The sequence below is a fragment of the Vicugna pacos genome, chromosome 8 (genome assembly GCF_048564905.1).
Source record: "Vicugna pacos chromosome 8, VicPac4, whole genome shotgun sequence".
NCBI lineage: Eukaryota > Metazoa > Chordata > Mammalia > Artiodactyla > Camelidae > Vicugna > Vicugna pacos.
In genome coordinates this window covers 39,336,699-39,346,632 of record NC_132994.1, presented here as the reverse complement: position 1 = coordinate 39,346,632, position 9,934 = coordinate 39,336,699, and positions in this window count along the sequence as shown.

Below are 9,934 nucleotides of genomic sequence, written 5' to 3'. Positions count from 1 at the left end.
CGTTAGCAAAGCTTAAGTCCTTTCTCACCCTTCCCACTGCCATCAGCATTTTCCTCATTCCTGTGGTCCCAGATTGCCAGCAGTAGCAACTGGGGTTCCATCTTCTCTTTCTCCAGCAGGACAAAATGGGAAACCTCTCTATTTGCATTTTCGGCTTGCATAAAAATCATTCTTTTTTTTGTTCAAACTGGGGTCATATGCCTAGCCCTGGACCAATAACAGACTTAATGTGAATGTTACGTGCTGACTGACTTATAAGTTCTGCCAGTACTGCTGGGAATATGGTTACCTTTTCAAGTTCGGAGATTGGCTTATCTGAATAAAATTAGAGAAGACTGGGTCCTGGGTAGGTTTCATTAAGGAGAAAATCCCCTGAGATGAAGTAGCTATTCTGTACAGATATAGTAGGTAGATGTGTGTACATACACTCAATCTTTTCTGAAACTAAAATGGGTCATGTGGAGCTAACAATTATAGAGTCCCTTGGTTCCTTTATGAACAGCAAATATTTGTCAGAAAAGGTCAACACCAATCTTTTTAAATAGTTGACTATGTATCAGACAACTTCAATTATTTATTTAAAGTCATAGAGTCTAATGCAATCAAAGAGCAAATTGTAAATGACCAGTTATTAAAAATTAAAAAAAAATAATTCATCTTTGAATTTATTTCGTGGAGTTCAGTCCTGCTTGATCATATGTAGAAATGAATTGACATATTACTGTTTCACTGTGAAAATTCAACAACTACATACTTTTCTTTTTGTAGCAGCTAATAATAATACATTTGTTAGTAAGATCTGATTTTGAAATGTAAAAAGAAGGTTATCCTTTCTTGTTTTTATACCACCTGAAACCCATTTGACTTACCACATTTGATTCTTGGAGACGTTTATGTTCAAGTTTCTGTCAAAGCAATCTATTATTCTTGTTTTCACCTGATGGATCACAGAGAAAAATAATGGATTCAGTTATGAGAAGCAGTAATAGATTTTTTTTAACTGACATAAATTTCTTTCCTTGTATAGAATAAAAGGATCAGGAAAAGATAAGTTGAATTTTCCTACAATGAGCCAGTTCTTGTTAAATCTGCCTCCCATAAATTGTAGCAAAGCACTCTCTGTGTAATGTTTTATTTATGTAATTCAGTTATTTGGAGGTGGTGGAGGGAAGTGAGTGCATCATTTCATGTGGTATTTCAAATCTATTTTGGCAAAAACCTAAGAATTTTTATAATAGAACAAATTCAAAATTCTATTAGGCCTCTTTTAAGAAGGTAGGAAGGAAAAAGGTTTACTTTGTCTAGAGTTAAAAGAGGCACAGAGTGCAACTTCTAATAGTTTTGGAACCTGAATATTGTGTCATCAAAAACAAAGATAGTCTAAGTGACCAGCAATCTGCAAGCTGGGCTTTGGCAAAGGGTCATCTTAGAGGACACCGAAGAACAAGCCAAGGGGAAATATCAGGCTTGGCCGATTCACTCACACTTTGCTCACAATGTGTGTCTGTGTAGTGACTGCATGGATGACTGAACCATAAGGGGCCCAAACGTTTTCCACTCTAAAGACCCAACAGGAACCACTGCCCTTGGAAGGATATGGACTGTCACCCAGCTGGTGTTTCCCAGAGGAAGCAGAGCTCAGCTGTGATCCATGGCTTTGCCAAGCATATGCCCTATCTGCAGTAATGTTTTCCCTGGTGTAATTGAGCACACGGTTTCTGGTCCAAATGGCCTGGCTGGTAGTGTGTTTTGTGGTGACTTTTCAGAACTCTGCAAAGATATTTTATGTGACTACAATGGTGATAATTTGGATATATATTCAGATTGTGTCATTCTGTTCTTCCAGTGAGAAAGGTCACTTTTTAAAAGAAGTAAATGAGGTTTGTATATATGAGCATTGGAATTGCCAGTGGATTCATCTGGAAACGTTCTGTTCTTATATTTCCTGGCATCGTTTAAGAGAAGTTTTGGTCTATAATCTTCAATATGATCCGAAAATTCTGTGAAGTAGGATTTTTAAAAAAGCTTCGAAGTTTGGTGGAGGATATTTACAAATCTTTTAAATCCATGACCCTAGGAATATTTTAATTTTCACAGTGTCATCCTTTCACTGCCCACATTGCCCCATTAAACTCCTTCAGACTTTCTTTTTTTCTATTAAGGAACTGATGGTAAATCTCTTAAATTATTTATTATATCTAGAAATGAGCTGGAGAATAAAATAGTATAGAAACCCTGAATTTCAGAGCCTTTACAAGTTTAAGTTGCACTCAGATGACTCTATCTACATAGGAGTTACAAGATTAAGTTCTAAGGAAAGCGACACCCAATTATTTCCATTTACTCTTCTTGCCTGGGTAGTAATCTATTAGTCATCTAAAGCAACAGACTTCAATGTAACATCTTTTGTATCTTCATGGAAAATCATCAGCTCTTCCAGAAAAGGGTAGCAAATCTCAATGTGCCTTAAGTACCTAGTTATATGTATTGCTGTGCAAATCATATAACATAAAATCATAATATAACATAATAAACATGAAATTGTATGTTAGGGAGAAATGGTTAAAAGCAACTAAAATTGCTTGGTTTGGAAGAAGCTAAACACTGCTTGGTAATAATTTCTTGAGATTTTAGAACAGAGGCTTTAATTATACTATTTGTGATGCATAAAGTTGCTTGATATTAGCCAAATGATACGTAATTTTCATGGTCCACACAATTCCAGGGTAAAAGATGTCATAGTTTTTAATAATTTTTCAAAATCTACATTTAATTATAGAATCAGAAAGTGGGAAACACAGTGGATTAGCCAGATGAGTATACTTTAAAGGTGCCACAGTGAGATTTTTGTCTCTAAAAAACGTGTATTTCTATATTGTACCCTTTAGCAATGTTTATGATGTTTATGTTGTACAATTACATGTGAATGTATAGTATCATGATTAATTTATACATACAGCAAAAAAGATTAAAAAAGACCTATTTTAATCGTGCCACTTGTTACAGTGTTATTATTTACGTTGGTTCAAGTGCAACCATTTAATTTTTCTATAAAAACCTCTGTTTCTGGGTTCTTCAAAACACTAAGGCAAAGACTTTTCTTGAAAATATGTTTTACCCTAAGTGTTCTGTCTTCGTTCACACTGGATTTATTTATTACGCTAGTTATTGTAAACTGATTATTTTGAACTTGACTTGTAAAAATTGACTTCACGGTTTCGGAGATCATGTTGGTTATGAACCCAACAATACAAATTTAGTGTATTTCACAGCAAGTAAAATGTTTCCTCAGTTGACTGCATTAAAAGAATTTACATTCGTGTGATGGGGAAAGTAAATCTGTGAACCCTGGGAATGTGAGCTTGCCTATGCCATGTGTTCACTGCAGGTCAGCTGCTTCACGTCAACTTCCACAGAAACCCAAGCAAACAGAGAGACTACTATGTCTTACGTTGGTGGTTGCTCTGGCAGTGCCAATGACAGCGCTGGTGGGTCTCATGTCAGCAGTTCAATCCTTGGGCTTACAACACGTTGATCACAATCCCGTGGCTTCACCCAGGCACAAGCAGTGCTCTATGTGCAATCCTACCATGTTCCCATAGCTAGGGTGTCAGACACACCCAGTAAATAGCACTAACTGTATCACACCACATTAAAATGTCAAGCAAATTTTAAGTGATGCTGGGTGGTGGGAGGTCATGTATACTTCTTTATCCATTTATTTTCCTTGTTCTAGGCATCCATTAAGCAAATGCATATTGATTGCCTGTAAGTAGCAGACACTGGGCTAGATGCTTGGATAAAATTGTGAACAAGAGAGAAATGGACCCTCCTTTCTCTATGTTTACAGTCTTTAAGAGGAGGCAGATTGTGATTTGTGACTTTTAACTCATAAACCTCTCAGCACAATTGTACCTTCTGATTTTCACCATAAGAATTAACTTGTTGTTTGCAAGCTGCTACCCAGTATCCATTCTCTCCTTGCTCCTTAGTGGCAGAAACTGTTTCTTGGATCCTAGCTAAAAGATTACATTTCTTAACCTCTTTTGCAGCTATGAGTTATCTAAGAGATGTAAGAGAAAGTTGTTTGGCAAGACTTCTAAGAAGATTCCACTCCAGTGGGCACAGAACTGAAATGGGTCCTTTCCTGTCCCCCTCCCTTCCCTTTGGTTCTGTGTTAGGCCTGGAACTCAGTAGCCATCTTGGGTCATGAAAAAATCTTATAGATGGAAGTCACTTTTCAGTAGGGTCTGGGTCCCTGATTAAAGGGGAGCTGCCATGACTACTTTGGACTGTTGACCTCAGAAATTTCTATTTCAGGTGAGAAAGAAAGTTTATGCTATTTGAGCAGCTGCTAAGGCCTGGAACCTACCAAAAGCATATTTTGAACTGATACATCTCTTATTCCAAGACCATTTAGCTTCAAAGAAAAGTTCATTGTTCTAGTTTCCTAGTATTTTGTGAGTAGATGGGTGGCTTTTCTTTGGAAATGTAATTTTAATCTGCATTAGAGAAACAGAGAGGAAAAACAGAATTCAAGTAATGCTGAGTAAAATACTATTCATTTTCCTTGAGTATGGATGTCAGGTCTAATTGTTCAAAATGAAACAATATGGCTCATTACAGATGAATTATGAAATCCATTTAAGAGCCTGTTAAAATAGTGTCAAGGAGGTGATAAGAAGCCAAAGTTTTAATATTTCAGGAAGAAGACATTTGAACTACCCCAGAGAATATAATTATAAGAAAGAATAAAGAGGAAAAAGAAAGGAAAATAAAACAAAGAAAGGCAAGGCTATTTTAAGAAAATATATCAAAGTCTTAGGAGAAATGGTTTTCCTTCATTTGGTTAATCGTCTTATGAATAATGCAGAAATGTTCTTTTTTGGCTTTAAAATATCCTTAGTTTAAACCCTAAGTTTTAGGAGCTGAGGCAGACAAAAGTGATTTTGCAATAAAATCTTTATTGGGCATTATCTTCACCAATCTATTTTCATACAACCGCAGAATTTTAGAGCTGGTAGGAACTTTGGAGATCATATTGTCAGTGTCTCAGGAATTCTCCTTCTTTTGGAATAAAAACTCAAAAGCAAAAATAATACGAAGCAAGGGGTATTTAGTCATTTGAGAAAGATTTTCCTTCAAATAAAACTGCTTTATAGATTCTTTAAATCCTTGCAAAATTATTTGCAAATCTTCAGGAAAAGACTTGGTATAAATAAGACTGTCTCAAATTATCTCTTTCCTGTATTTTAAAGAAATTAAAGGTGCTTAACTTAGAGAATAGCGAAGATGAAATTCAAGATTTGATTTTGTGGCTACACATTAAAAACATTTTAATGTATGCAAGGTGTGCAATGTTGTGCAAATGGAATGAGTGCCAATCTCAAGTAACAGCAAAAATCAAAGCAACAGGATAAATTAATTCCATGAGTTCTCAAGCTGACCAGCAGGTGGGGGCCCAGATTGCTGTCAAAGAGCTTATGATTAGAAGAAAAAAAGAAAAAGCCCTTAAAAAAATTTAAAATTCTCAAATAATATTCAGTTTATATGAAAAAAAAATACTGGAAGTAAGCTCACTTAATCGTTAAGTACCTATGCTCAGATCTGCAATGAAGACATTGATTTTAGATTACAACACAGTGCTCCCAATTTTAGAGAAATGCAAAATTACATAGTTCACTTGTCGCCAAACTCTATCAAAGTAACTTTGAGTAACTTTGAGTGCTTCTCACCAAAGTAGAGTTAATGGCACATAGCCCTCATAAATGTTTCTTTTTTGATATATAGATTCTAATACTTCAGAATCTATATATCAGAATTCATATAATATTTTATATATATTTTTATGATGTACAAGGAATATCTTCCCACATGCCCAATTATATTTTAAAAGCATTGAAATACTTTTAATATATCTTTTCTTGCTTTCTTTGCTTATTCAATCTTTTAACAAAGAAGTATGAATAGACTTCTGTAAAATTAATTTAAAAATTATAGATATTTGGATTGTTATTAATACAAAAAGTAAAACATTTTCATTACTAACTTACAAAACTGACAACTAATCATAGTTCATTTTTTCAACCATAAGAGAGTTAAAGTATTATTATACGAGTGAAAAATTGCACAATTTTTTCTCTACTGTGCTTTAAAACTTTTAGTTCACAAAACATTGAAAATGGTATGTTGTTTGTGGCATTAACACTACTTAATTTGGAAACTTAGAATAATTTTATTTTCTTCCACCAAATCTTTAATGCATTTTCAGGATAAAATTTAAATATATTCATATGTCAAATATTGATTTTATGTTAACATTTTAAGGCTATCTAAATCACATTGATACCTTTTGGTAGATCTGTAAACTAGTTGATCTGTACTTTATTATCTACTCAATACTATGATTTTAAGTTAATTTGTTGACTAAAGAAGAATTGTATCTTTCAGGTCCATTCTATTTTGACAATCAGGTTTATAATACTGTGAAAAAGACTTAGGAAGATTCATGCACTTCTCCTGAATAAATGATTCAACTGTATTTTCTTTTTCATTTTTGACATTACTTGGTTAAATTCTGGCAGTCTCTTACAGAGTGAGAAGGTGTTAAGAAAGGAAATTAATTAATGATTTTCCAGTATTAACTGATTAATACTGGAAAAATGCCAATGGAGGGTTGACTTTGCATCTTGTTGGTCTTATTGTTTCTGGGATAAGATAGATAAGAAAAAACAGGATGTTGGAATCCCAGTCTGGTCTGACAGACTGCTGTGCCAAGAGAAAATGTGCCTTTGGGCCCATTTGAAAGAACACTTGATTTTACCTAAGAAGCAAGTTTTCAGTAACACCTTTATAAAGTCATTTCAGGAAAAGATAAGGGTTCCAGAAAGGGAAAGGGTGGATCTTTCCAAGGAATTTAGGAATTTTTCTTAATGAATCCCACAGGGGTTGTCCTCTTTTCCCTGCAACATACTTCCTGTGTTTGGCAAAGGGTGGGAATGAGATGAGAGAAAAGGAGAAAAAAGGAACTAGGAAGAAGAAAAAATGTAGTTAGCAGCAAGATGGTGAGTTAATGGGAGAAAACTAGTTCTTCCCTCTTGAGACTACGTAGTCAGATTTATACTATCCATTTCAGTCTTAGCCAGAGATCTACTGACAGATCTTTGCCAAATCAAATCATTTACTTCTATAAGCCTTTTTTTTGCTCTTGGTAAAATATTATTGTTAGTATTTATGAATTGCAATGAGGATTTCATAAACACAAAGCCATGAATATTTCATGAAGATCCTGAGATATTTCAATCTAAGCATGTGTTATCAAATACAGCCAACTCTCAAATACCACTTAGTGGGTTATGCATGGAGAACTTAGTTCTGGACTGATATTCTCTTGCCACATAATATATTTCTGAGCTGTCTGCCTTCACAAGTTAGTCAATGTGAGTTAAGGAAAGCAATCTAATTTAATTTTAGTTGGGGCAGTAAATCTCCAGCAATGAAGGTTGAGATACAAAGAAGTAGGAAAGTAGTGGAGGAGGAACTGCTTTGGGCTTTCAAAATTCAGTCATCAGTCCAACACTTAATGAATATCTGCTCCACACCAGGGACTGGATTAGGGTTTGGGAATAAAAATATGAACAACAGAAGAAGCCTGGTATGGTTACAAAGTGAGGCTTTGGAGCTAGACTTATAGAATTCTAGATTAGGGTTACTAGTAGTTAGCCTTGAGCATGGTACTTAATCTCTTTTACCTGTTTTCTTATCCATAAAATGTAGATATTACCTAGGCTACAGAGTCGTTTTAAAAATTAAGTGGGAAAAGCACTTTGAGTGGTATCTGCCACATGGCTATGCACTCAGTAAATGTTAGCTGTGAAGATAGTCTCTGTGTTCTGAGACTGTCATCTATGGAGAATTTGGGATGATTATACCATAATGTGGTAAGTGGTGTTACCCAGACATGCAGGGGCCATTAGGAAGGGTCAGGAGACATATGAAATCAGATGGGAGGGCTGATACAAGTTGGAAGAGGATGTCAACACCAGGTTTGAAGGGAACTGCATGCTAAGCTAAGGACCTATATTCCAGTCTGCAAAAATATTGGTATAAAATTTATAGGCTTCTAGTCTGAGTTTCAAGCTCAGGTGATCTTTGACAAGAAAGACCTGTGACCTTACTCTTAAGACATGAAAGAACTTAGTTTTACATCCTTAGCTTTTGACCCTTTAGGTCCATCAAAGATTTGGTTTGATTCTTAGTGATCCCTTCATCTTATCAAAATTTTAAAAATTAGTTTTATGTTTAACCTATTTTAATCTATCTTCATTAGCCATATTTCTCAACTTATTCTTTGCATTTTATTCCTATTTAAAATTTTTTATCTCTTTCTTTGGAGGATTTTGAAATTTCTTGGCCCTCAAAAAATGTTTATTTGCCTAACATTTTTCTTCCAGTGAGGAATACACTGTGGAAGAGAAAACACTGATTTAGGACAGGTGGTTCCAGGGTAGCAATGCAGCATGTAATGAGGTTTGATAGCAAGAACTCAGTGTGTGGAGGAGAAGGACTGTTCCCTAACTCTGTGACCTTTAGCTGACTAATCAAAGTCTCATTTTGAAAACTTAAAAAATATGGATATCACATGGGATACTGAATAAGAAAATGGCCAGCACACCAAAGATACTGAGCAATCTAAGTCGAATCTAGTTCATGCTCATGAATAGAACTTCCTTGCAGTTTACAGGGATTTCCTGGTCCTAGAGGAAGCTGGCCTCACATCACAAATGACCAGATCTTAGCATAGCGCCAGCACACAGTAGGCAACTGATATATAGTATTTGCATGAATAATTTAAAAAGCGAGAGAGCTAAAACCTCCACCACTAAAACCACACCATGTAGTTGGTACCATGGAATAAATGTGAATAATGGAGACTGAAAGCCAAGTCAAAGGACATTTCCCACTAGTCATCTACTCACAATTCTGTTTCTACAAAAAGTCAGGTGATAATGAACCTTTTCTTGAAAGTCTTCTACAGAGAAGCACAGGACAGGGTTCCTGATACATTCATTAGAATACATGCTTCCAAGATGAACAGAGACATATGGATCAAATTCATTTTCCTTCAGGGCTAAATTTTACAAGGATTTTTCATTGTCACTCTCTTCTCTCAAGGTGAAATCAAACAAGTTACCTGCTGGTTTGGTATCAACAGAGTCCACATTTAGTATGAAGATGGATCATCTGACTTATATAAATTAGAAAAAAGAACTTTCCTTGTCTCTATTTTCATCCACACGAAGAACGAAAATTAAGTACACAGGAAGCCTGCTGTGGTTGATACCTGTTTATCAGGCTTTTGACTTAATGTCTGAGGAGACTTGGATGTTAGGATAGGAAATGCTCTCTCAAATCTTAGCCTGAGAAGTTTCCACACAATAGCCTAGTTCTATAAGAAGAGCTTCCTGAATAATAAAGGAAATTTTCAAGTCAAACAAATTTATCGTTACAATCTAATTCAGCTATCTTCAGGGTAAGTCTTCACTCATGTTCCCAGGATGATTCACTATTAGTGCTTTTCATCATTCTGAAGATACATGTTTGCAATCAGGTTAAAGTGATTATTTCATTCATTCATTTTCATTCAGCAACTATTTATTGTGTGCTTACTATATGCCAGGTATTTTCTAGGGATAATGGGGCAAACAGAGCAAGTCTCTGCCCCACATTCTAAGAATGATTTCACCCTTAACCTAACTCTGACCTAGTATTCCTGCTTGAATCCTGCAATTTATCTAATCAGAAGGGCAATATTATGGGTATATAAGGGTGAAACCGAGCTAAAATGTTTCTAAGTATATAGCTAATCTTCAAAGTTGTAAGAGTCTAATTATCTACTCACACTACCATATATGGTTGAGTTTTTCCTCAAACC